Source organism: Neofelis nebulosa, chromosome 5 (genome assembly GCF_028018385.1).
Source record: "Neofelis nebulosa isolate mNeoNeb1 chromosome 5, mNeoNeb1.pri, whole genome shotgun sequence".
Classification (NCBI taxonomy): Eukaryota; Metazoa; Chordata; class Mammalia; order Carnivora; family Felidae; genus Neofelis; species Neofelis nebulosa.
In genome coordinates this window covers 69,489,753-69,517,356 of record NC_080786.1, presented here as the reverse complement: position 1 = coordinate 69,517,356, position 27,604 = coordinate 69,489,753, and the positions used below count along the sequence as shown (strand labels likewise).

Below are 27,604 nucleotides of genomic sequence, written 5' to 3'. Positions count from 1 at the left end.
TATATCTCAAAAAAAAAAAAGTTTTCCCCTTTGGGGTTGATGGAAGGAGGAAGATGATAGCTGAAGTACACTTCGTGTTTTGAGTTTCTAAGCTGAATTTAGTATCTGTTAATTCCAAGGTATTTCAGGAGCAGGAAAAGCAAGAAAAAATATTGAGGCCCCCAAACAAAACAGAATCATCAACTGTGAAAGACAACACTAACTCTCGTTTGTAAATGAGAAGGTGGAGACTGCGGTGGTTTTGCATTGTGGGCTTTCCCATGGACAGAGCCTGTTGTGTCATGTCCTGGGGAGGGATTCTGGTATGCTCCCCAGGACATGGAGACACAGCTACGCAGGAACTCCTCCAGATCAAAACCCAGGGCAGGCGCTGAGCTGAATTTTAACATTTCTGCCTGAATTAAGAATGTGTTTCTGCTTTCTTTGTTTGTTCCTTTATTTAATTCAAAAATGGAATTGGGAATTAATAAGTTACCTCTCAGGGATTCTTTAAGGGAAGAGTATAAGAATATGCAATCATGTTTGCAAAACCAACAAAATCTTTTCTCAGAGATTGACTTCAGTGATAATATGTACAAAAATTATCTCTGATGGGACTGTCATGAATAAACCTCTATCCCTTTTAGTATTTTAGGGCCCTCATTAATTCTTGAGATCTTCGGAATTCGATTATAATCTCTAGGGTTTTTCGATTCATATAATGCTGCTTGTCTTTTTGGTGAATGGCGAGAGGTAGCTATGCCTCTTGAAAGTAATCGGGTTGACTTTTTCTGGCTTTTCACTTTCTTTCCTCAGATTCTGTTACTATGGGTGTGCCTGGTTTGAATCTAACAGCATTTTCCCCCTTTCTATTCTGTTGTCATCAATCTTCTTTAGAAGGAGAGTCTAGATGAAACAAGCTGGTTAGAGCTGTGTGTAAAGTAAATGTAGACCAACTATGAGTGATGGTCTTGGGAGATGTATCAGTTAGGACCAGGTTGGGCCGCACATAATAGAAAAATCCATAACAACATTGGCTTAAACAAGATAGATGTTTTTTTCTCACATAACATAAAGCTGGAAGTAGATAATTCAGAGCTTGCATGGGGTTATGGCAGATTTGATCTTTCAAAGATGGCTATAACAATATCTTCTGCTCTTCTTAAATTGTGATCTTGCCATTCCCCGTCCTCCTCCCCCAGAGGTAAATATGAGATCCTTCTCCTTGAACCTGGGCAAAACTTGTGATTGCTTCAATCAATAGAGAGTCAAAGTGACCCTACATATTTTCTGAGGCTAGGTCACAAATGGCTCTCTAACATTTGCTTGTTTCTGCTGCCATGCTGTTGGAAGCCCAGGCCACATTGGGAAGCCACGTGTAGGTGTTCTGGCTTATAGCTGCAATCCGGATCACAGCCAAAACTGAGCATGAACCTTCACACATGAGTGAGGAAGTCCACAGATGAATCCATGAGAAACCTCAGCAAGAACTGCCTAGTTAAGCTTAGTTAACCCTTAGAACCATGAGAGACAATTATAGTAAATAATTGCTGTTGTTTTATGCCACTAAATTATCATTCATCTGTTACTCAGAAATATGATTGGAATAGAGACTCAAGAAAGTTTTTGGTGACCCAGGCTCCTTTAAGCTCTCTGCTCTATGATCTCTAGCACATAACTCTCATCCTCATTTTTTTAACGTTTATTTATTTTTAAAAAAAAATTAAATGTTTTTTATTTATTTTTGAAGGAGAGACAGACAGAGCATGAGCAGGGGAGGAGCAGAGAGAGAGGGAGACATAGAATTTGAAGCAGGCTCCAGGCTCTAAGCTGTCAGCACAGAGCCTGATGTGGGGCTCAAACTCATGAACTGTGAGATCATGACCTGAGCCAAACTCGGACGCTTAACCGACTGAGCCACCCAGGTGCCTCAATGTTTATTCATTTTTTGAGAGACAGAGTGCGATCAGGTGAGGGGCAGAGAGAGAGAGAGGACACAGAATCCGAAGCAGGCTCCAGGCTTTGAACTGACAGCCCAGAGCCCGATATGGGGCTCAAACCCACGAACCATGAGATCATGACCTGAGCTGATGTTGGACGCTTAACCAACTGAGCCACCCAGGCGCCCCTCTCATCCTCATGTTTTAAGATGTTGCCAGAGCTCCAGTCACCCCATCTGTTTTCCAGGCAGCAGGATGGAGGTATGGAAGAAGAAGAGTGTACTTCCGCCCTTTCAGGGAAATTCCTGCAAGTCCTATACAGTATTTCTAGGTTTTAGTGGCTGGAATTTTGTTACATGGTCACTCTCAGCAGCAGGGAAAGCTGAAAAAAATGAATCTTTTATTTTGGGTTGTAATGTACAAGCCCTAAAAATTGGGTTGTTTGGGGAGGAAGAACAGAATGGCTGTTGGATTCAACAACTGGTAGTTTTAAGGGCTTTCTTATGAGCCAAGTGCAGGAACTGTAATGCATAGAAGCTGGCACTCTTTTACTGTGTTCTCAGTGACTTTGGCTGATGGTTAGATAACCTATGTGTTTAACTTTCACTGTAACTGGAACTTTAGTATGCTTATTTTGGTATTTTCTGCATTGGTATGGTAGCTGATAAGCAATACTTGATAAGTATCCTCTAAACTTCCTATTAAAATGTCACAAATAACCACAAAAAAGGTGGCAGCAAAGCTATAAACTGAGGAGGAAGCAAAAATACTTGAATCCAGCTGGACTATTATTCCTGCACATGGTTGGGATTCTATTTTGAAAAGCATTCTATAGCTTCATGTACTCCATCCACCATCTGAACCAGAATATTATGGAGAAAGGAGAACATTTTGATGAAGGTCAGTGATCATCCCTGATTCTGGACTCTGAGTCCTTCCCAGTGAACGAATCAGGTAGCTGTTTTCATTTATATAGGAATCATCTGCTGAACAAGAAATATCTGTGACATGTCCCCCAAATCTCCCACACTTCCCCCAAGACTCCTCCTTTCTTATATCCATTAAGGGGTCCATATGCAGACTACAACTTCCAGAATTCTGAAATATACCTTGTAGGAGATCGTCGAGGATAGGTCATGAATAACTGCATCCTGGGGTATCTCATTGCTTTAGGAAAGGCTCTTATGTAAAGGAAGAGCTGGGAAAAGGAAGAGAGGACAGAGCACCACTAGTTGGAGTGGGGTGGGCGTGGATCATTATGAACAAGTCTACACTGAAGGACTCAACATTTCTAGATGATTCCCCTAGATGAATGCCCATAGGTTCCATGGCTGGGCAGGAGGCTGGGCACACTATTCTCCCTTCCAGGTCTAAAACGTATCTAGTCCCAAATGCTCAGGGAGGTGATGAGGGAGTCTCTCATCCTCAAGCACTCTGTGTACAGAGAAAGAGCTGATTTCATTCAGAGAGCAGTAAACAAAGCTCCCCTTAACTCAATCAGATAGAGGAAACTCAGAAAATCTTTACCAAACCGATAGCAAGTATTTATGTTTTTAAAGGGCAAAGACAAAACAAAGCCTCTGGGAGTAGCGTAAGGCCATTAAAGATTCTGTCCAATCTGTTGCTGTCCCACAAGTACACCTACAGGCTGTGGGATGAGAACTGATGAGAACCCACAGTCACTGAAAGATTTTCAATCATCAAATATTCAATTATGTTCTCTATGTCCTATTTACTAGAGCGGAGAGGCAGACATTAAAAAAAATGGTTTGCCATAATAGGAATTGGTTTCAGTTTCACAGACTCTGTACTCTCCTAGTTGCATTTGTTTGCTAGTGTAATTTAGCTGTCCACTAGCAAGAAGCACAGACAATACCATGTACAAGTAGAAAACATTGAACATTTGCTTTTGGGCAACCTGGAGACAGAGTAACATAAAAAGAAAAAAAAAAACCACTCCACAATCTCCACTCATTGTCTTATAATCTTCTACCTTACTGTCTGTTATTCTCTCTGTCCATTTGTTGTTACTGTATACTACCTTTTAACATGGGTCAGTGGAGAATAACTGTTATAGAATTTGCTGCATTAGTATTCACTTTATATATGCCATTCAGACATTTTATTATGGATTGAATGTTTGTGTTCTCCCCAAATTCATATGTGGATGCCCTAATCCCCAAAGGCGATATTTGGAGGCCTTTGGGATGCAATTAGGGTTAGAATAGGTCATGATGGTAGTACCTCATGATGGGATTAGTGGACTTATAAGAAGAGGAAGAGAGACAGATCCCTCTCTCTATCTTTGCCATGTGAGGACACAGTAAGAAGGCAGCCACTTGTCAGCCAGGAAGAGAGCTCTCACCAGAAATTGAATTGGTTAGGACCCAGATCTTGAATTTTCTACTCTCCAGATCTGTGGGAAAATACATTTCTGTTGTTTGCCACCCAGTTTATGGTATTTTGTTATGGTTGTCCAACCTAATATAGATTTCTATTTAAAATGGTGATAAGGAAGATGATGATAATGATAGACAACATTTAGATTTGCACCATTTGTTGGACATTGTCTTAGATGGTTTAAGAGCTTTTAATTCCACAGCAACATTATGAGTTAGGTGTTATTAATAGGTCCCAACTGACAGATAAAGAGAGTTTAAAGTCACTGAACCAAGGCCCTATAGTTAGGAAGTAGTAGACCTGGGGCTTGAACCTAAGATTGTCCTTTTCCAATACTGGATATGGTACTTCAGTTCTGAAAATTGTCAGTTGATAATTGTAGCTACTGTGCATATTATGCTTTGTTTTGTAAAGTGTGTATCTATTTGCATCTGCTTCTCACAGCATCCCCAGGAGTAGGTATTCTTGATTTTGGCCTCAAACATAGGTATCCTTGGGTCACATCTAGTGCTCTTTCCATGATGCCTGATTTGCCACTCCACATTGTAGCAGTGACTGTCAGTGCCCACACTGTCCTTTCATGTCTTATTGTGCCATTATAGGTTAACTGCATTCAATTCCCAGAACATATATATCTCAGTTGCTGAGTACCTTTCCTGGCTGCTGCAGCCAGTCTGCCACATGCCCAGCAGGTCTGAATTCCCAGGTATTAACACCTGTTTTCCCCTCAACCGATGACTGATGAGAGTTGCTATATAATTGCCCTCCCTCCCTCCCCCTGGTGGCATAATCCTAATGTGTGTCCTTCACAGGCTCTGGATTTTTCTCCCTTAATTGGGGTTGAGCTCCAACTGCTCATAAGGGTAACTTGCTTGTGGACATGTCCCTTATTGCGTACCTTCTGTCCCTGTCTCCATTCCCATAGTGCTGTTTTCCCCCTCCTGTCAAATAAAGTACTTGCACTTGAGTTCCTTGTCTCAAATTTGGCTTCTGGAGGAGCCAACCTCGGAGAACTCTGCATTGGTGTGTGACAGTCATTATATGCTTTATCTGGCGCTTAAGGTCTTCATTATTTTATCCCGTCTCCCCAACCACATTGTAAATGGTGTGAACATACAGTTGTTCCTTCATGACACCTAGACCCTCGTGTGTTTGGGATTCAAGAACGTTGTTAAGGACACTGAGCAGCCCATTGCATGGCTGCTGTGTGGGGCCTCCCGGGGCAGGGCTGGGCTCGTGATGCAAACTCACTGTGGGCTGCTGTGGTGACTCATATAGTCCTAACTCATTCTGTCTCTCAGTAACATTTTATCTTGAGATGCTTAATAATATTTTTGAGTCTAGGTTTGTCACCCATTAAAAACAGTGGCTGTCTTGAAAACAGCAGTGGCCTCACCCTGATTTTGAATTTTTCCTGGTGCTGAGTACTCCCAGGGAATTTCCCATAAACTTGTGTTTGGAAGTACATATGCTGTTTTTGACTTATTGGTTATTCCACACATGCTATGTGCTTTCCTTTTATATCTGTGTCACAGCTGTTATAGTTGTTTATTACATTAAACAAAGTTCATCTGAACTTCAGTTGCAAGTTTGTGTTAGGATTACATTCAGATCAAAGTTCATCTTTGCGCTACTTACTAGGAAAAAAGAGGGTTTGTTAAGTTTGGTGTAGGTAAAAGTTTGTCTGGGAAATATTTATTTCCGTAAAAGAAGCTTTTCTTTTATTGTTTAAACTACTATTTCGCATATATTTATAAGGCAAACAGAAGCAGAGACTTGGCTTTTTTACGCTAATAACAAGCCATTGTTTATTCACTGCTGCAGAACTTTTATTGAGTGATATTGGTGTTTGAATGAACACATGCTGCACTGGCTAGGGTGCATGAAACATCTCTGGACTCATTTAGGTGTCACACTAGACTGCCCTGCTGGAATTTGGACTGTGGAGTGCCATTTAATCTATGTGTGTTCTCAGGGAGAGGAGAGAATTGGTTAAGCATGAAGCTTCCCATCACATTCATGGGTGGTATGATGGACACTTTTTGAGTGGCGGCCCAGCTCCCAGTAATTCAACATGTTCTGATCCATGGGCATGGACTCCCAGCTGCCATCTGCCATGTCTGGTCCAATATGACCTTGCTTTCTTGGCAATAGCTTATTTTTCTCAGTGGTATCCTCTGAATGTAAATTGGGTCATTTATATTCTCTCTCTTGGAAATTTTAGAATTTTAAACCAAAAACAATGGACCTGAGATTCATTATGATTGAGTGATGTCAATGCCAGCCTTCCAAAGGAGTAGTTCTCAAGCCTGGCTATACATTGAGATCAGCTGGAGAGTTGTTAAGTATACTTATTCATGGGCCTCAGCTCCAGAGATTCTAATGTAATTTGTTTGAGTAGAGCCTTTGCATTGCTTTTATTTCAAATCTACCCATGTTGGGGAGGAAAACTTCTTATTCTACCCTTGATTCTTAGGCTGGTCTAATAACCAAATTAACATAAGACAAATTAGCAAGAGGAAAACAAATTTAATTCACCACAAAGACAATGAGACTCAAGGACAAACTGGGCAAATGAGGCTTATATGCCATCCTGAGCTAAAGAGTGGGATAGGGGATCTGGTGCTTCAGCGGGGAGGTGGGCGATTCACAAGACCATAAGAAGAACAGATGTTTGGTAATTAGATGTTTGTCCTGCCGTACAGATAGGCCATTCAATTAAAAAACAATTATCGTTGGTAATAACTCTTTCTGGTCAGGTCCCCTATCTAAATTCTTCAGCTAGTTTAAGGGAGAGGTAAAGATTTTTCTGGAATCTGCTGGGTCTTGATTGTCTTCAGCTCAAAATAGTCCACATACCAAAGTAACACATTTTGGGAAACTTGTTCTGAACCCCTTCACCCATGTGATTCTATTATGTACTCAAGGTCAAAAATCAATGCGCTATTGGAAATTGCCGAAGTCCCTGGAGAGGCATAAAATCCTTCCTGTGTCCTTCTAATAGATATTCTGTCTCTCTCTCTCTCTCTCCCTTCCCCTCCCTCCCTTCTTCCTTGTAGATGTCTCTGAATGTAGCCAGTGTTCACATTTATTCCTTACTACTAGAAGTATCATAATTATTATAGATTGAAGGGGAGCAGAATATACCACCCCAGAATATGTCTCTTTGGCATAAGGATTATTTTAGGCCGATTGTTTTTTAAGAAACAGCAGACGCAGTAGAAGTTACCCTTTTGTAAGAGACGTTTACATGTATAAGGGGAGTCTCCATTTCTAAGGGTGTCTTTCTCTGTACCAGGAAGGTTGACCAAGTATCTAGAAACTCTTATTGGTGGAGAAGGCTCTGAAGAATCTGCATAACAACTATATCCTTGTTTACTGTGCTCTCCTGGTAACCGCCCCAAAATGGCTCCCTAACCCCCAACATCTTTTGTCTTTATGTGGAGATGTTATTTAAGGTGATGGCCTGGGCCATTTCAGAGATAACTCAGTTTTCCCAGGTATTTCTCCTGTATATAGGAAGCATACTTGTTATTATTCTTGTTATTTTACTTGTTTGGTTTTCTTCTTTTAATCTGTCTTTTTTATTACCAAGGTATCTCAGTCAAGAACTAGAAGGGTAGAGGACAAATTATTTTTCCTTCCCCACTAGATGATATCAGTGTCAAGATTACCATCTTTGGAATTTTTTGGTTCATAAAAGTATATCAGTTAGCCATATAACTCCCCATTTTGCCATTATGGATCTGGGCTTTTAAAAATCACTATTCTGTGTTTTCCAGTATTTTCCTAAAGGGTCCTTCATATTCCCCTTAAGATACGAATATTTGTTTTTTTTAGGGTTTCAGGCACTAATTCTATTTCCTTATTTTAGCATCCTATTTTTATGTCTGCATAATTCTTGTCACACTGCCCAGATTGTAACTTTTGGGAGCAAATAATAAAGATAGAATGTTTTGAATTTACATTGGGTGAACTGGAGTTTATATCTTTTCTCTTCACTCTCAGTAGCCCCAATGTGTGTGTATGTGTTACTGCATGTGTGTGAGCACATGTGTGCATGGGTATTTTAGTATATATGCAGTTTCACTCCTCACACTTTAATATATTATAAAATATTTACCTTTCTTCTTTTTCTGGCTGTCCTTCATTTTCCTTATTTGCTCCACATGATTCCAAAGAGATGAGAAACTTAATATGAGCATTTGTGTTGCTTACTGTCAGTCTGAAAAACAATTGCCAATAGACTCTATTGGTTTGTATCATCAAACATACATATAGTCTCTCTCTCTCTCTCTCTCTCTCTCTCTCTCTCTCACACACACACACACACACACACACACACACACACACACACAATCAAATTTTAGTGTAACCAAATTGCCGAATATGTCTTTGGCATGGCTGCCTTGTCAGTGACCAGCTGAGACTTCTGATACAGGACTCAGTATGTATATGCTCCCCAGCTGTACGGACCAGCTGGCAGATGGCACCATGCTGGCACAGGGGTACTGTTAGCCCCACCAGCATGCCATTCCACCCAGAAATAGAACCAGAGGGTTGATTTCTCCCTCTGCACTGTCAGCAGAAATGTCCTTTCAGAATCACTTAGGATAGTTTTGTGAGTATGAAGGAGATCCATTTATTAGCATAACTTATCTAGTAGCCTTATAGCCTTATTTAAGATTGGGAGAACCCAGCGATTTTTAATTGAAAATACTGGTTGTGAACTGCTATGAGATTTAATAATGTTATTTCTGCCTTAAAATTCCATTACCCAGGATTGAGCCAAAGTGCTTTTGTGAGTCACTTGGATTCATCTCCTGGCCAGCTGCACATTTGATTTTGAATTACTGTGCTGCCTTGGGTCCAAGAAAATGCCCACTGTTCTGACATCCTTTCTAGTTTCTGTTTTAAAGTGAGGAATGATAAACTGGGCTGGGGACCAAGAGATAATCAAAAGATAAATACAATCAAGAGATAAATATTTGGATTACATTTCTACCACAAGAGGTTGCTTGACATCTGATTTAACTATGTTGCGATTTGATGGTAATTCACTGAAAAATTGCTATACCATTCATCACTAAGCCACCCAAAGATATCCAGCCTTTAGGAGTTATCATTCCTTTAATGCAAACAAACCAAATATACTCTCAGCCCATCTCACCTGTACTTGGGAATCCTTGTATCTCTATGAGGTGGGGGCAGGGAGGTTAAACTTCCCAGAAGGTCTTCCTTTGGTTTCCTGCTTATGCTAAACTCCTACTTGCTGCCCTACATCTGATTTCCTGGCCAGTATCTCCCTTTCTGTTTTTTCATCAATTCCATATATAGGACAATTTTGCCTTTGATTTTCTACCAATTTTCTCTTACCCAAGACAGTAAAATCTAAGACAGTCTATCTTGTAGACTTCTACTGAAAATTCGGAGGTAAGGAGTATGTGGGGGGCATGTGTGTATTATGGGCTCAATTGTTTCTCCCTCCACATTCATATATTGAAGTCCTAACCTCTGTTACCTTAGAAAGTGACTGTATTGTAGGGTTTTTTCTCTCTTTTTTTTATTTTTTGTAATTTATTTTTTATTTTTTAAAATTTACATCCAAATTAGTATATAGTGAAGCAATGATTTCAGGAGTAGATTCCTTAATACCCCTTACCCATTTAGCCCATCCCCCCTCCCACAACCCCTCCAGCAACCCTCAGTTTGTTCTACATATTTATGAGTCTCTTTTGTCCCCCTCCCTGTTTTTATATTACTTTTGTTTCCCTTTCCCTATGTTCATCTGTTTTGTGTCTTAAAGTCCTCATATGAGTGAAGTCATATGATTTTTGTCTTTCTCTGACTGACTAATTTCACTTAGAATAATACCCTCCAGTTCCATCCACGTAGTTGCAAATGGCAAGATTTCATTCTTTTTGATTGCCGAGTCATACTCCATTGTATATATATACCACATCTTCTTTATCCATTCATCCATCAATGGACATTTGGGCTCTTTCCATACTTTGGCTATTGTTGATAGTGCTGCTATAAACACGGGGGTGCGTGTGTCCCTTCAAAACAGCACACCTGTATCCCTTGGATAAATGCCTAGTAGTGCAATTGCTGGGTTGTAGGGTAGTTCTAGTTTTAGTTTTTGGAGGAACCTCCATACTGTTTTCCAGAGTGGCTGATCAGCTTGCATTGCCACCAGCAACGCAAAAAGGGATCCTCTTTCTCCACATCCTCGCCAACATCTGTTGTTGCTTGAGTTGTTAATGTTAGCTATTCTGACAGGTGTAAGGTGGTATCTCATTGTGGTTTTGATTTGTATTTCCCTGATGATGAGTGATGTTGAACATTTTTTCATGTGTCGGTTGGCCATCTGGATGTCTTCCTTGGAGAAGTGTCTATTCATGTCTTTTGCTCATTTCTTCACTGGATTATTTGTTTTTTGGGTGTTGAGTTGGATGAGTTCTTTGTAGATTTTGGATACTAACCCTTTATCTGATATGTCATTTGCAAATATCTTCTCCCATTCTGTTGGTTGCCTTTTAGTTTTGCTGATTGTTTCCTTCGCTGTGCAGAAGGTTTGAATTTTGATGAGGTCCCAGTAGTTCATTTTTGCTTTTGTTTCCCTTGCCTCCGGAGTCGTGTTGAGTAAGAAATTGCTGAGGGCAAGATCAAAGAGGTTTTTGCCTGCTTTCTCCTCGAGGATTTTGATGGCTTCCTGTCTTACATTGAGGTCTTTCATCCATTTAGAGTTTATTTTTGTGTATGGTGTAAGAAAATGGTCCAGATTCATTCTTCTGCATGTCGCTGTCCAGTTTTCCCAGCACCACTTGCTGAAGAGACTGTCTTTGTTGCATTGGATATTTTTTCCTGCTTTGTCAAAGATTAGTTGGCTGTACGTTTGTGGGTCCATTTCTGGGTTCTCTATTCTGTTCCATTGATCTGAGTGTCTGTTCTTGTGCCAGTACCATACGGTCTTGATGATTACAGCTTTGTGGTATAGCTTGAAGTCTGGGATTGTGATGCCTCCTGCTTTGGTTTTCTTTTTCAAGATTGCTTTGGCTATTCGGGGTCTTTTCTAGTTCCGTAAAAATTTTAGGATTATTTGTTCTAGCTCTGTGAAGAATGCTGGTGTTACTTTGATAGGGATTGCATTGAATATGTAGATTGCTTTGGGTAGTATCGACATTTTAACAATATTTGTTCTTCCTATCCAGGAGCATGGACTCTTTTTCCATTTCTTTGTGTCTTCTTCAGTTTCTTTAATGAGCTTTCTATAGTTTTCATTGTATAAATTTTTCACCTCTTTGCTTAGATTTATTCCTAGGTATTTTATGTTTTTTTGTGCAACTGTAAATGGGATCGATTCCTTGATTTTCTGTTGCTTCATTGTTGGTGTATAGGAATGCAACCGATTTCTGTGCATTGATTTTATATCCTGCAGCTTTGCTGAATTCATGAATCAGTTCTAGCAGTTTTTTGGTGGAATCTTTTGGGTTTTCCATATAGAGTATCATGTCATCTGCGAAGAGTGAAAGTTTTGACCTCTGAAGGGAGGGTTTTTAAAGAGGTAATTAAGTTTACATGAGATCATTGGTGTGAGCCCTAATCTAGTATGATTGATATCCTTTTTTTTAAAGTTTATTTATTTATTTTGAGAGAGAGAGCAAGTGTGTGTGTGTGAGTAGGGGAGGAGAAGGGGAAGAGAGAGAATTGTAAGCAGCCTCCACACTCAGTGTGAGTTGACACTGGATTCTGAGACTGTGAGATCATGACCTGAGCCTAAATCAAGAATCAGATGCTTAACCAACTGAGCCACCCACGTGCCCCTGAAGAGTAGCCATCTTTAAAGATGTCTTGGCTTCCATCACCACTGAAAATTTCTCGTGGCCATCCTTTCCTCTTATGATATTGTCTTTTTATTTTCATGTTGTCAGTACCTTTCTTTCTCTTTAGACCTCTTTATCTCTTCCTGATTCTACCTCTAAGGAGGAGAAACTCTCAAATTTGTCCAAGAGAATGGAATTCTCAGGGAAGTTCAAGGCTGGGTGGGTACTTGGGGTCCAGAGAGACCTGGCAGCTCTGCCACTTCACACGGTGGGTGTTGGGTAGATTGCTGAGGCTCTCCATTCCTCAGTGTCCGTATCTGTAAATTGGAGATGGTGATGGCACTTACCTTACCAGAGTTCTTTTGATGGTTAAATGTAAAGCACTTAGTGGAGTACTGAGCTCAACAAATACAAGCTATTATTATCACCATCCCATCAAGTGGTACATTAGTAGGTGGAGAAAAAAGATGATAAATTGATGCAGGTGCCCAACCAGACTGTGTATAAATACTAAACAAGGTCACATTTCCTTTGATATACAAATGGGCCAGGCAGATCCTTCTCTTTGAGTTAGTACACCTCTTTCTTTATGAACTCTGCTGTCTTTACTCCTCAATGCTCCTGTTCAGGCACTGTCAGGTTCTCTGAGGGCCTGATAGCACTAAAATGGACTCATACAAAGGAGCCACTGAGCAGGTATCTTGCTTGCCTATAGTATAGAGCTCAAGTTGTCCTCCTGGCTCACAGAAGATCCAGCCTAATTCATAGAGTAGGAGAACAAAAAGGATTTTGGGGCAGGAACCTTAGTTAATAATAATGTCTGCGTGTGTATGTGTGTGTATTTCTTGGGGACACAGAGATCTAACCCTTGTCACCTTTACTACAACCAATAGAATTGTTGCTGTTAATTGAGGCACAAGTAGAAACAGCATATGCTCTTAAAACTGCTGGCATGAGCTCATTGCAAGATTGGAGAGCCTGCAATGTTGGCACCCCCATGCATGCCTTTGTAACCCAAAAGTGGTTAGAGAGACTGTCTGTAAGAGGCCAGCAGCCAGAGTAGCCCCAAAGATGTATAATCCTAGAGAACTGACACTTTAGGCACCCAGTGCAAGAAGATTCCCAAATGACATGAGTGTGTGGCCATTAGGGATACAAGTTGTGCAACAGAGTCAAGACATTCTGGCATCAAAACTTGATTTCATCCCCTTTGAAAGCTTTCCCTTTTGTGTGTTGTTAATGAAAGACATTGAGGAGAAAGTACTGTTCAAACTTTGACTTTTTGTCTAATATGAACCCTTACAATTTCTCACACAGAGCTTTTAGGGGGTAGTTATTAATTACACACATTATAGATTATACAATCAATATGCCTGAATTCCTCTAAATTATCCCATAATTTGATCACAGAGTACCTCAGTTAACAAGGCAGAAATAACTTTTAAATGATGCCTAATTACCACCCTAACCACCAGATGTCAGTTTTTAAATGCAGGTCACAGATCAAAAGGCATTTTTTACAATTGTAGGGGAGGGAACGGTGGCTGGTGAAAGAAGTTCAGCAGTCACGGTACATGACTTCCTGGGGAGTGTGTTTGGGAATTCAGGCAGTGGTGGGAAATTCATTTCCATTTGAACAGTGCTGACTGGATGATGGAGTTTTGTGTGTGTGTTCATGTTATAGAAATGTTACAGGGTGATCCTGACCAGCATATGCCTGGACCCCAGAAACCATCAGAAGGGCCCCAGATAGATGCTGTGTTGAACCGAATATCCTGTAGTGGTGATGTTTTGTAGGTGACAGAGGTGTATGTGTGGTATATGTGAAGGGTGGGAGGTCAGCGAGGAGTCTCTCTTGATCTCTCCAAGCAGCACATCACACAGAGTAGGGAGCAACCCAGGGGCTGCATAACTTTGAATAGAGCCCCTCAATCCAATTTCCAGATAAAAGCCTGCCTCTGTGTTACTACTTCTCAAACATGCCTGGATATTTACATTTCAGTGGCTAACAAGCAATGCCATTGATTTCATTGTCAAAATTCTATTTAATCAATAGATAATATAAAATTTGAAACTCTGTATCTTTCTCCAACTGAAGATGCCCCTCTCTATGAGATCAGTAAAGCTATTTTCATTTGTATGAAAGAAAATGTAGCCTTGCCATAAATGTTTTTGCTTTTCTAAATTGGCCCTCATGTAGAAATTGAGGTACAGCCTGATTTCTTGACTTCCTGCCTTTCAGGCTCATGGGGATGCTAAGAGCCACTGCATTTCAAAGAGGCAGGGTAGTGTGGTAAAGGCATTGTGCTCTTTGAACTTACAGGGTATTGTGTTCTAGTCAGAGATTTACTGCCTTTTTTTTTTTTTTTAACTTTGAGCAGGGTAAGCTGAAGGTTAAATGTGGTTTATGACACCTCTTTCCTGGAGTTACTGTGAGGATGATATGAAATACTGTAACTTAAGTGCTGGCCCTTGGTAGGTCACGGTAACCTGCAGCTATCACCCCATGAAGCATCATCATCAACGTCGTCCGTCATTATAACCGTCTTATCTACTCATAGTTTCATAAACATATGAAACCAATTCCTGACCTGCAGTGTTTGCATATCCGCTCCCCCCACCCCCTACCCCCCGCCCCATTTTGTTCGGTCTTCTAAGTCAGACCTGTTCTCCTAGGTGGGGCTTGAATCTAATATTCCCCTCACCTCACTATTCCTGCTTAGGATACTCCTCCTTTGTTCCATTCTGTGGTTGCTTTGCTACTGTTTGTTGCTGTGTCTTCTAATATTTTCTTATATCTGCCTTTTCTCCCCACTGAAGGTTCTGGAAAGCAAGAACTTACTTCACCTTTGTGTCAGTCTTGTCAGTTCTGTACCAAGTAGAGTCCATACCAAGAGGTCAATACTTACTTGAATGATGAATAAAAACATACACATTGTTAAGTATATTCACTTGGTCATATCAGTGGATATAGATTAAAACACACAGAATGACATAGCTGGGGAGAAACCTTTGAACTTATCTAGTTCATCTTTTATTTAATAGGTAGGGAAACTAAGATCCAGAGAAGCAATAGGCACTTGTACTCAGAGTTTTAACTTAACTGTGTTCTTGTTGCCTGAACTGTATCATATTCTGAAAGTATATAGGAGTTTTTGGGGTGCCTGGGTGGCTCAGTTGGTTGGGCATCCGACTTCGGCTCCGGTCATGATCTCACAGCTCGTGGGCTCAAGCCCCCTATCAGTCTCTGTGCTGACAGCTCAGAGCCTGGAGCCTGCTTTGGATTCTGTGTCTCCCTCCCTTTCTGCCCTTCCCCCGCTTGTTCTCCCTCCCTCCCTCCCCCCCCCAAATATAAATAAACATTAAAAACCATTTGAAAGTATACAGAAGTTTTATGTCATAATAAACCTAAACATGTAACATTTCTGTGGAAGCATATTGGATTCTTTGTATGTGGACTGCCAGAAAAATGTCTCTTTAAAAAAAAAAAATATTTCAAGGATTCTTTTTTTTTTTAAATCAAGAACAATTCAGCATACTGATATTTATGTTCACAGACAGGACCACTATATATCCATGTGCTTATTAGCATGGGAACTTTTAGCTGCCTGCCTCACCTCCATTCTCTCCTTTATTTTTTCTAATAAACATGGACTTTGTGTAGATCTACTTTCCTCCTTCATGTAGCCCATGGGATTCAGAGGAAGCTGACTCCATTTTACTCCAGGGAAGGATCATGATTAAGACTTTAAGCCAATCAGATTAATCTTGGAGTCAGCCAGTTTAAGAATGGATATGTGGGGGTGCCTGTGTGGCTCAGTCGGTTAAGCGGCCGACTTCGGCTCAGGTCATGATCTTGCGGTTCGTGGGTTTGAGCCCTGCTTCAGGCTCTGTGCTGACAGCTCAGAGCCTGGAGCCTGTTTCAGAATCTGTGTCTCCCTCTCTCTGACCCTCCCCCGTTCATGCTCTGTCTCTCTCTGTCTCAAAAATAAATAAACGTTAAAAAAAAAAAATGGACATGTGTTAGTATTTCAACCAATGAGCCAAGATAAATGGTTTTTCAGAGCTTTATGGGAAAAATCCTTCTCTCCCTCCTAGGATCCTTCTGAGAACCATTCTCTCTCTCCCACTGAATGTGAATAGCATGCCATGTGGCCCAGATTTCTACTGGAAGCATCCTAAAGCTCTAAAAGGAACTAGCCTTGAGATAAAACAACATTGTGGACGACAGGGCATAATGCAACGTGGGCTCTTTGTGATGTTGTCCAGCTGCGAGTCAGCAACCATACTACCTGTGGACTTCATGTCACATGGGATAATAGACTTCCTTAATGGGAGTTGTATTGCTTGGCTGACATTCGAACAGAAGTTCTCGTGGGTAGATATTCTCCTGTAAGTACAAAATGGTTCCCTGGCAGGTAACAAAATACGATATCAGCTGTAATACAAATTAAAACACGTATAAAACCCTCCAGAGAGTGCTGAACTATTTAAATGCTTCAGAATACACTTAGAGATTTCCAGAATAGTGACTTCTTAAATATCACACTGAAACTTCTAACAGCCCTAAGGGTCTATATGACTCTCTGAATGCTAAAGCTTAATGGATACCAGCTTGGAACCAGCTCTTGGTGGAAGTGGGGAATTTTGTAGGTTGGATATAGATCGGGGTGGATAATAAGGATGATGGAGAAGAAAGAGCTCCCAGCATGCACAAAGAAGATAAAACTCCTTACTGCCTTCATTAGATTTCTGAAAGATCTTTCATTTGAATGATATGACTTAATAATGTCATAATATTATCATGCGCTTACTCTGTGCCAAGTGCTTTATAAACATTTGTCCATTTAATTTTTCTGACTACCTTAGTCTTATTTTATCCCTACTTAATAGATTAGCAAACTGAGTCTCAAGGAAATTAAGAAGCATGACAAAAATCCAATAGATAGAAGATAGAAAGAGAGCCACAGGTTCAGTTTATTAGGGCTTGTCTTTAAAACTTAGGATATTAGCTAATATACTATCTTGCCTTAAAACAGCATTATCATTTGCTCATTTATTCATAGTGTACAATGAATATTCTTCACTAGTACCAGGCACTGTTCTAGGCCCAGTAGAATACATTAGCAAATAAAATAATGCTGTGCTCGTACTGAGGTTACATTCTAGTAGGGGAAGATAGACTCAAAAACAAGTGCACAAACACACATACTTATGTGCATATGCTGCACACACAGTGTAAAAGATAATGACGAGAGCCAGCACCCTTTTTGTGTGATCTCTTTACAAAAACAGTAACATCTAGTGAGGCAAGCTGTATACCTAACAAACTGGTGCATTTCAGAGATGGGCCAAGGCTTCGTCAGGAATGGCCACTCCTGCCCCACCCCCAGGAGACCGTTGCAGTTGGCCAGTCCCACCCATGCCAACCATGTGTCACCAAAAAGCTGTGATAAAAAAAAAATGCCCGTATGCCCGAGAAAATGCAACAGGACTTGGCGGAGCGTACTACTCAGGCGTTGGAGAAATAGAACATAGAGAAGGCTGTTGCGGCCCTTATGAAGGAGTTTGATGAGAAGTACAAACCCACCTGTTACTGCATTGTGGGGAGGAACTTAAGTAGTTCTGTGACACATGAAACCAAACACTTCATCTACTTTTACCTGGGCCAGGTGGCCATTTGTTCTGTTTAAATCTAGTTAAAGGCATGGACTATGTCCATGGGTTTGTCCACAAACCCAGTGATCCATCCCAAAACAAGGACTAAAAGCCTAAATTTCAAGCACTGATGTCTTCGGCCTTGCCTATGGGAATGGCTCAATCTTTGGACCTTTATTGTATTTTGTACAGGGCATTTTCTGTACGGATTATTGTGGCTATAGAACAGTTAGCGAAACAGCTTGCTTTTGTATTTATTTTCTATTCCATACCTTTCTGCTCCTTGTTTTTTCTCCTCAAAATCCATTCCTTTCAAAAAAAATCTCTTGGCAGAAGCAAAACAAAACAACGAAAACTGGTGCATTTCGGCTCTGGAGGAAAGCCCTGCCATGGTTAGATTGTAAAGATGAAGTCCGTGGCACTCAGATGTTGCAATGTCTAAAGTCTGCCAGTAGGTGGCAGTCATGCCCTATAAACATTAGAGACAGGAATCTGGCACTTAGAGCTTACAATGAGACTTAAGTTCTTTGATTTTATAATGCTAGAGCTTCCTATGCTATCTAATTATCTCTGTCGAATGGGTTGGGTGTATGAAAAGCTTAATCAGTACAAGTTGAAATACAGGTAATGTGGCTGTGTCATTCTCAGTGACAATGTATACAACTTTTATTTTAAGGTAGTCCTCAGAGCATGGCACATTTTGTTGGAGCCTATGGATTATATTTATATTCATGATGAACAATCGACTGCATGATGAAAATAGGCTTATGGAAGTGCAGCATTCTGTTAAATTACATGGTCAGAACACACTTAGAGCTAAGAATCTAATAAAGGTTTTCACAGAGGAAAATGCGATTGAAAAATAAAACCCATGCCTAGAAATTGATATGCCTTTTAATCAGGCTTGCAAAGTTGTTCTTATAATTTGCACAGAATCGTTGCTATCTTAAGGGAGGGAGAACATTGCAATAGGCTGCATATACAAAAAAAAAAAAAAAAAAAAAAAAAAAAAAAAGAAAGGAAGACATATACCCATTTCCAGCATTAAAGACCTACCCCAACCCTACTATCGTCTTTGTCAGTTGTCTTTCAAAATTAGATTGAGGGGTTAAAACATGTAAATTTGTAGCACAGGGCATCATTCTGTCCTTCAAACCACACTGTTTTTTTGCGGGAAGGGACTGAGACCCAGTCAGTGTTGGATGAAACATGAGATGTAGCGGAGAACAGAATTTTAAAGGGTGTGTCTATGTCCTGTTGTTTTACTGTTGTTTAAAGGTGAGCCACTGGGCCCTCAAAGGCTTCCTTGTCACTTGCTAATACACTTGGTAGTCTGTAAGCCTACTGCATTTGCTGGGAATTTTATTTGCTTTCTGTCAGATTTACTGTCTGAATGGCGAGGCAACATCTTATTTTAAAAGCCTCAAATCCCTTGTTGTTGCATTGTTAAGAAGCTATCAGTCAATTAGTATTCATAAAAGACATCTTGCTGATGTCTGCAGCGGCCAACGAATGTGTGACTCAGTTACTTTTATGCTGAAGACTTGAGGATTCTAGTGCTTTCTCCTCTAGATCTAGTTTGGAAAAAAGTTGTATTTCAGGAAGTTGCTAGACTTTTGTAAGGGAATACCAACAATAGCACATGACTTTCAACAGCTAGCCTAGCATTTTGCTATTGTATTACCCTGAAGTTAGTGTGGGGACATTCGTTTTTGTTTACTTTCTTTCCCTCTGTGTGTGTGCCTGTTAGTGTCAGTAATAATACACTAGCATCTTCCTGAATTAAATTTCATTTATGCAGTTAAACCCTGTTCTTCACCTTTTTTCTTGGAGGATGGCAGGAAGTTATGAGGATGCTTCAGACTCCAAAAGGACTCTGAGTCTCTCTTCTCAGATCCTGTCTGTGAAGTTCAGCAGCTCATTTGTAGCTTGTGGTTCGTTCTTAAATGGGGTTTAATCCAACTGCTTATTATGCTGAGTTCTTCTAAACAAAATCATGTCCAGTGCTTTCCATTTCCAACTTAACTAAATCTTAGAGTTAAAGAAGTCCAGAATTGCATGTGATTATTTTTTATAGCCCTGCATATGTTTTTCTTTTGCCGAGAAACCAAACCTAAAACTACAGAAACCAATGAACTAGTAATGACAATCTGTCTTTAAGTGGGATAAGATGGGAGGGAGCTAGATTTGGTAAAATTTTCTACAGAAAAACAAAAATCTTTGATTTTGGCTTAGCGATAGTATTGAAGATTTTAACCTAATGATATATGGGTAAGAAATCTCCTTCAGAGCATACGAAAACTGTCAATTTAGAATCTTCGTGTAAGCCAATTCGGTGCCGATCCCAGGAATCTGTCTGCAAATGCTGGGGACAGGTTTCCTCCAAACTGTCTAGGTAAAAAGTAGGTCAAGGTGGGATGGTCTTTGGTAGAGCCCAGTCAAGAGACTAAAGATGCATTGCTTGTGCAACATGGTATTTCAATAGAGTGACAGCTGAAAAGTGAAGTTCCTACTCCCTGTCTTTACTAGGCAAATCTTTATTGGAATGGCAAGGTGGAGAAAAAAAAAATCAACATTGTTTATAGCTCAAAAGAAAAGCTTTTACAAAACCATGGGAAAGTGGGAACTCAGTGCAGCTTTCTCAAGTGTCTGAGAGAAGACAGCATGGCTCACTGCTTCCAAATTAGATCACAAATTTTCTGGCTGATGGCAGCATCTTAGTGCTCACCCTAAAGGCAGAGATCTGAACAAATTACATTTTAATATCTTAGGTTCATTTATCCCCGCTGAGATCACACGGAAGCAAAGAAATACACATACATGGAAATCCAATAGGCCCAAGGGACTTAGCAGCGGTGCTGTACATGAAAAGAGGGGAGCAGTTAGAGTAAAATTAAACCTCTCTGCCTCTGCAGCAAATGCTATGCCCTGCTTAACACATGTCATCACTCTGATGGAGGACACCCCTCTTGGATAAAGGGGCATGATGGATTTAAGAACCAAACTTTGTTCATTGGAATGTTCATGTGGTGAAGTGCTTAACCCTCACTTTGTTTTTTTTCTATATGTGGAAAAATGCTGATGTTGGTAGAAAGCTCAAATGAGATGTTTTTGTGAGCATGTCACAACTTTAGAGGATAAAAGTAGCAAAAGGTCAGGTAAGCTATGACTAGACTGGGGAAGATTTTGTATGCCAGGCTAAGGAGTTCCATCTTTATTCAATAGATATGGGGAATCACCCGAAGTTGTTTTTTTTTAATGTTTGTTTATTTTTGAGAAAGCACAAGAGGGGGAGGTGTGGAGAGAGAGGGGGACAGAAGATCCGAGGCCGGCTTTGCGTGACAGCAGCGAGCCCTATGTGGGGCTGGAACTCACAAACCGAGAATAATGACTTGGGCCGAAGTTAACCCTCAACCAACTGAGCCACTCAGGCACCCCTCACAGGACGTTTTTTTATTAAAAAAATTTTTTTTTTAATGTTTATTTCTGAGAGAGAGAGACAGACAGACAGACAAAACAGAGGCAGAGCATGAGCAGGGAAGGGGCAGAGACAGATGGAGACACAGAATTCCAAGAAGGCTCCAGTCAGCTCAAAGCCTGATGCGGGGCTTGAACTCATGAGTCGTGAGATCATGACCTGAGCTGAAGTCGGATGATGAACTGACTGAGCCATCCAGGTGCCCCACAGGAAGTTTTTGAGAGTGGAAATATATGGTTGGCAAAAAGGAGACAGATCATTTAAGATACTGTTGCAGTGCTTGAGGCAAAGAAGTAGGAACTAGAAGGATAATAAAGGTAGGAATGGAGATAAGAAAACTGATGAAAGTCTGGTCATAGTGTGCATGGTTGGCAACTGCTTTGGCACAGCAAATACAAAGAGAAAGGAATTACAAGTTTGAGACTGGGTCATTATCACACTTGGGGTACTGCCGCCGATAGAGATACGATCTCTAGGAATAGAAGCAGGCTTAGGAGGGGAGGAGAATTCAGTTGGAGTGTGAGGGTCTTGTGGGAGAGCCATAAAGGATCTTTCATGAAGATATGGTCATTGTGAAACAAGAGTATATGAGGCCCTGACTAGAGTTGTTCGAGGAGGAAGGAATTAAGGCATAAGAAGCAAATTTTCTTGGAGAGTTTATGCTTCATCTAAACATTTATTTTAATTTTGAATTTTATTTTTCAACATGTATGTGTTCTTTTAACTTTGAAACTGAGCTTGACAAATATTCAGTTAAATGAGAAAAATTTTAAGTGTACAAATTGATGTTTATATTTTTTAATAGAGGAATATGTTTTAATATTAGTTATAGTGGAAAAGAAAATAAATTCTTCCAGATATTACTGTTTGTACTCTACCAGGGACCTGAGGGACTATGCAAATGAGCATTTGATTTAAGTGGTCACTTTTAGTGATAGAAGGGACTGTCAATGGAGAGGACTGAGGAAGGAGGATAAAGAGCCTCAGGGACCCATTGGGGACGAATCTGTGCTTGAGAGGAAGAAGAGGATAAGCCCAAGAGGTTGATCAGAAAGTTCAGAGAATTAGTGTTGCTGGTACCATGGGGAAGAAGAGATAAAAACATGGATTGTCAACTCTGTCAAATGTCCCAGAGAAGGCTTCAAGAAGGAAGAAAGAGTCTCCCTCCCTCCTTTCTTTCTTTCTCTCTTTCTTTCTTTCTTTCTTTCTTTCTTTCTTTCTTTCTTTCTTTCTTTCTTTCTTTATCTCTCTCTCTCTCTCTCTCTCTCTCTCTCTTTCTCTCTCTCTGTCTCTCTGTCTCAGAAGGAGCTCACTTTACTGGGGGGAGAGCACTGCACATGGCCAACAGATGAAGACACCCAGGTGGGTCTGATGGCTTTGAGAGAATGTAGAATGAAAGTAACAAATGAAGACTTCAGAAAAAAAAAATCTAAAGAAAACGTTCTTTATGAAAAACAAGAGGGCACCCTTAGGGACTCTACCTGTAGTGACCACATTTGCCTTCAAGAAAGAGTCTTAGATAGGGGATGGAGGAAGGGGTTGAGGGAGGAGAAATTCAAGCAGGGCAAAGACAGTGGGAATGAGATGCCAGCAGTTAAACAGTAAGTGGATAGTGAAGCATTAGAGGAAGGGGAGTTCGAATGGAAAGACTTGCATGTCTGCAGACAGCTAAGAAGCAAGTAGTTTCAAAAGAAGGATAGAAAATCCAAGTGAGAGAGGAGAACTTGGTTCCAGGGGAGGCAGGCAGGGGTGGAAGGAAAGTCTTAAGCCCTGATGAAGCCACAAATATTAGATCCTGTTTCTCTCCTTTCTGTCTAGCAGAACTACAAGGAATTTGGTGCTTAAAAAATTTGTTTTGTAAAGCTTTGATGGATGTGAGTTATAGAAAAGGCAGTATTGATTCTTGGTGAGACTCAAGTTATAGGGAATGCTGTCTGCTTAGGTGGTCTTGTTGCATGCTGATAAGGAGCAAATCATTCTAGAAACTCCCTCCTTGCCAATCTGGGGCTATTGGGATATGTCTGGTGTAACACCATGACCAGCTTTGCCTCTGTCATCCAGGGGATTATTCTAGGCCCTATAAGCATGCTAATTTAATTATTGCTGCACTTGCTGGGAGCTATTCTCTATTATTCTTGGGCTGAAGAACTATAATTGAAAGCATGGGTTAGTTGGCATTTGACTTTGGCATTTGACATTTACACTCTGTTCCTTGATAAAACTAAAACCTACTTGTCACGTTTGCTAAAAGTGTACCAAATATTCTTGTATCCACTTGAGTTTGGGCATATATTTCTTTTGTCAATTTGGCCAAAGCAGCAAACACACTTCTTTTTCAAGTGGAAGATAATGAGCAGGCTTTATCCAGTTCCCTAGAGGGGCATCTCAGCACATCAACTTGCTACTCTTACTTGTACCTCTCATCAAACATCAGTGTTAATTATGACTGATTAGGATGAGTTGGATTTGTTGACAGAATATCTAATGTAACTAATCAACTCCAATTTTTTTCAAAGTTAATTTTGTAAATGTATTCCAACTGAAGCACCATGGGGTAGGAACTTTCCTTGTTACAGCTCTTGATCTATCAAAAATAGAAACAGAGGATAAACTATTGTATTGCAGCTTCCTTAAGTTGCTTAGACTTGTGCCTGAGGAAAGCAAAGAAAGGAACTCCTGGAGGCATAGACCAGTCTCCAGAAGTTGGAAGTGAGGTCTTGGTGTGTTTGTATCAATGAACACAGTTGTTCTCAGATGCCGTCTATCTTGGGAATTTTCCCTTTGAAGCAATGAATTTCATCTAAGGTCATGTTCCTCAAAATTTCCTGTGTAAAAATGTAAATTCATATTCATTTTGCTTGGGTGAATTAGCAGCATCACCTTGTTGGAGGTATGTTGGGATGTCGCAACATTGATGTTGAGACTTTTGAACTAACAGGGACATTCCCATATCCACGAAACCAGAACTGTAAGCTTTAACAATAAACAGTTTCCCTTAGCAAATGGTAAATATTCTGAAAATGTTCTGCAATTAGTTTAAATACAATCTCTTTAAAAAAATTCTCCCCAAGGTCACCTAAATACTTTTAGAGATATCTTTTTCATTTTCACAATTCCATCTGCATACCTAAAAGTCCTATTTGAACATGCTCTCCACTTGGCCATTCTGGGATTTGAGTGGTTTTTGGTTTGTTTTTGTTTTATACTCAACCAAAATGTTGTACTCCAGTTTTCAACGGCACAGGAGATATAATTTATGTTAAATAAATATAAACACTTGTATCAAAGAACATTCAAGGTATTATTTTCATAGTAGTTCATTTTTCTAAATTCTTACACTTAAAATGATTTCTATTGCATATATACATGTTTAGGTAAGTGATCTTGTATATGGAAACCAAACCTCGTGATCTCAAAGGTTATCATTAAAATGCCTATTTCATCTATGTTCACAGGGGATATAGGAAGACCAAGGATTTCTGTAGTTATGCTTCAGAGGTTTGACTAAAGTTGGCAAGGAAGCTATGAAACATGTGAATTTAACCTTTGACCATTACCATGTAAATCATTTGGTTTCACTCTCTCTGGAATGAGTGAAGGTTTGTATTTTCTTCTTGTCAAAATGCCTGTGAACTGGGAGTGAAACAATGATGTTTGCAAATGTCAACTTTAATGCCTAGCTGCTGGATCCCAGGCAGCTGCTTTCATATAGTTAAAATTTTGAAACCTCAGGAAGTAATGTAAGTGTGAGCAGCACATGAAGGTGGCTTTAAAAAGATTTGTTGACAGTGTGTCATGATCAAAGAAAGAAAAATGTGAAAATCAATGCCATTCCGACCTCACTTACCACAAGAAAGCAGGTAAAATGAGGGAATTATGCCTTTTATTTTGCTGCAAAACCATTCCAAAACAGGCATATTTGTTGAAGTCTTTTTTTTTTTTTTTTTTGGCATTGTCTCATGTCTTTTTCTCATTCTGTGCTTACAGCATGACTGACTGAGATTTGAGATGCAGTTTCTTCCAGGAAGCATACGGGCTTTGGGTATAATGGTGGTCTCATTGAGAACACATTCTACCCAGTAATTGCTATTGGTTTCACATGGTGAAGCTATGCTATTGCTCTCTAAACCGCACATGACAGAGGAAGGGTTAAATTCTTACTGCAAGGCTGCCTACTCCTTCAAGAATTTTATTATGCTTTGCATAGATTTGACTTCAACGAAACTCTCATTAGGGGGATACATTTTATAACTGTGGGAGAAATGAAATGACTAGATTAAATTTTAATAGAGTAAAAATAAGTTTTTGAGTGTTTACTCTGTGCTAGAAACTGTTCTACGTACTTTCCATGTGTTACCTCATTTGATCCACATGCAAGCTCAGAGTAGTAGCTATCTTCGTTATTCCCCTGCTGCAGGTGACTCAACTGAGGTACTCTCCTGGAAAGTCTGAGTCTACACGGAGGGAATACAAATGAAGTCAAAGATATTCTGGAAGTTTGCTGAGTTAAATATTACACTTAATCTTAATTCTTTCCCTCTGTTACAGTAGGGATTTCTTCTTCCTGAGCTCCAGATTCCCTGATGTTAATAAATAACCCTCTCCTTATCACTAGGACTTGGAGCATAAGAAAGATGTGAGTGATAGTTTCAGCCTCCCAAGGGGCAGGTGGCTAGATTGGTGGGCTAGAGTCACTGGAGATTTTAGTGGGGAGGCTGTGGGACTGTAGGGTAACCCCCATAATATGCATCAGCTTCTCTTTGACAGGTGATGTCTAGTGCAATTGCATCTTCAAGTTCAAAGCAGACTCCAACCTTAAGCCTTCTTCTATAAAATCTGGAGCCCCAGTCTGCCTTGAGAGAAGTGATATTCTGGCTTTGGGTGGATGCAGACTGCGTGTGGAGAGTAAACACAGCAAGCAAAAAAAAGTAAGTGTGGCCTAGTAGAAACCAGCAGAGCAGCCTCGTAGCACAGTCAAGGATACCACATGAAGCCCACAACTGTGACAATGTACCCAGGATGGAGAGGAGAAAGGGTAAGAGCTGGTAAGGATTCCCAACCAGGGCAACAAAACGCAGACAGGGAATATATTTAGCCCCCAATTTTTCAGTGATGTACAAAAAGCAACTAAAAGCAAGATAGGGACCCTGGCCCAGCTGTCCCTATTGAGGAAGGATTTATCTTTCTGTCTGAAAAGGAATTTGTGGTCAAAACTAAAATCACACCTGTTTGTTTTATTTAATTGAAGGATTCTACTTCTTACAATAATCAGTTAATAATTTAGAAATAACACACAGTAAATTTTCTTAAAGAAACTTAAAGAAGAAACAACTTCTAAGCTGTGATTGAAAACCATAGCTAGTGGGGCGCCTGGGTGGCTCAGTCGGTTGATTGTCAGACTTCGGCTCAGATTATGATCTCACAGCTTGTGAGTTCAAGCCTTGTGTTGGGCTCTGTGCTGACAGCTCAGAGCCTGGACCCTGCTTCAAATTCTGTGTGCTCCCTCCTCTCTCTGCCCCCCCCCCGTGTCTCTCTTCCCCTCCCTCTCTCAAAAAATAAAAAACATCAAGAAAAAAAAACCCGTAGCTAGCTATTTTAAATCATACCAGATTTATCTGAACCTGACCAATGAGGACTTTCCCCATTCTTGTGCCCTGATTACCTACTTTCCTGGAAGAAAGGAAAGAAGGTCCTGGAAAGATAATAAAACAAAGCCAGAGATTTACATTATTTTCTAATATTGAATGCAGAGAGCTGTGAGTTGCTGTTTAGACGAGATTGTATTCCATTCGCACGAGTGGGGCAGAGAAACTTGCTGGGGGTGTGTTTGTTTAATGTAGCTGTTGGAGTCTTTGGCTTAAACTACTTAATTTCATAGCTGTCACTTTGTCTCATGGGAATGTTGTATTTCCAGTAATTTGCAAGAATATGTGAGCTAAGCATTGCCAGATCGCATTGGAAGTATGAAATTAACATGTATGATCAGAATATTTCACTTGAGGCTCTTAACCCATTAGGACCAGAATACTAAATAGCTTGTCTAAATATGCTCTGTTGGCTATCAGTTTATTTTACAAACTGCTTTAAAACTTCAGGCAGACATAGATCTATATATTTTTTTTTAACGTTTATTTATTTTTGAGACAGAGAGAGACAGAGCATGAATGGGGGAGGGTCAGAGAGAGGGAGACACAGAATTGAAACAGGCTCCGGGCTCTGAGCTGTCAGCACAGGGGCCCGATGCGGCGCTCGAACTCACGGACCGCGAGATCGTGACCTGAGCCGAAGTCGGCGCTCAACCGACTGAGCCACCCAGGCGCCCC

General features: G+C 40.3%; 1 pseudogene; it reads left to right on the top strand.

The window, feature by feature from the left end:
- Window positions 1-17,576: 17,576 nt before the first annotated feature.
- LOC131511379 (dynein light chain 1, cytoplasmic-like) lies at window positions 17,577-18,091 on the top strand (annotated as a pseudogene).
- The last annotated feature ends 9,513 nt before the right edge of the window (window positions 18,092-27,604 follow it).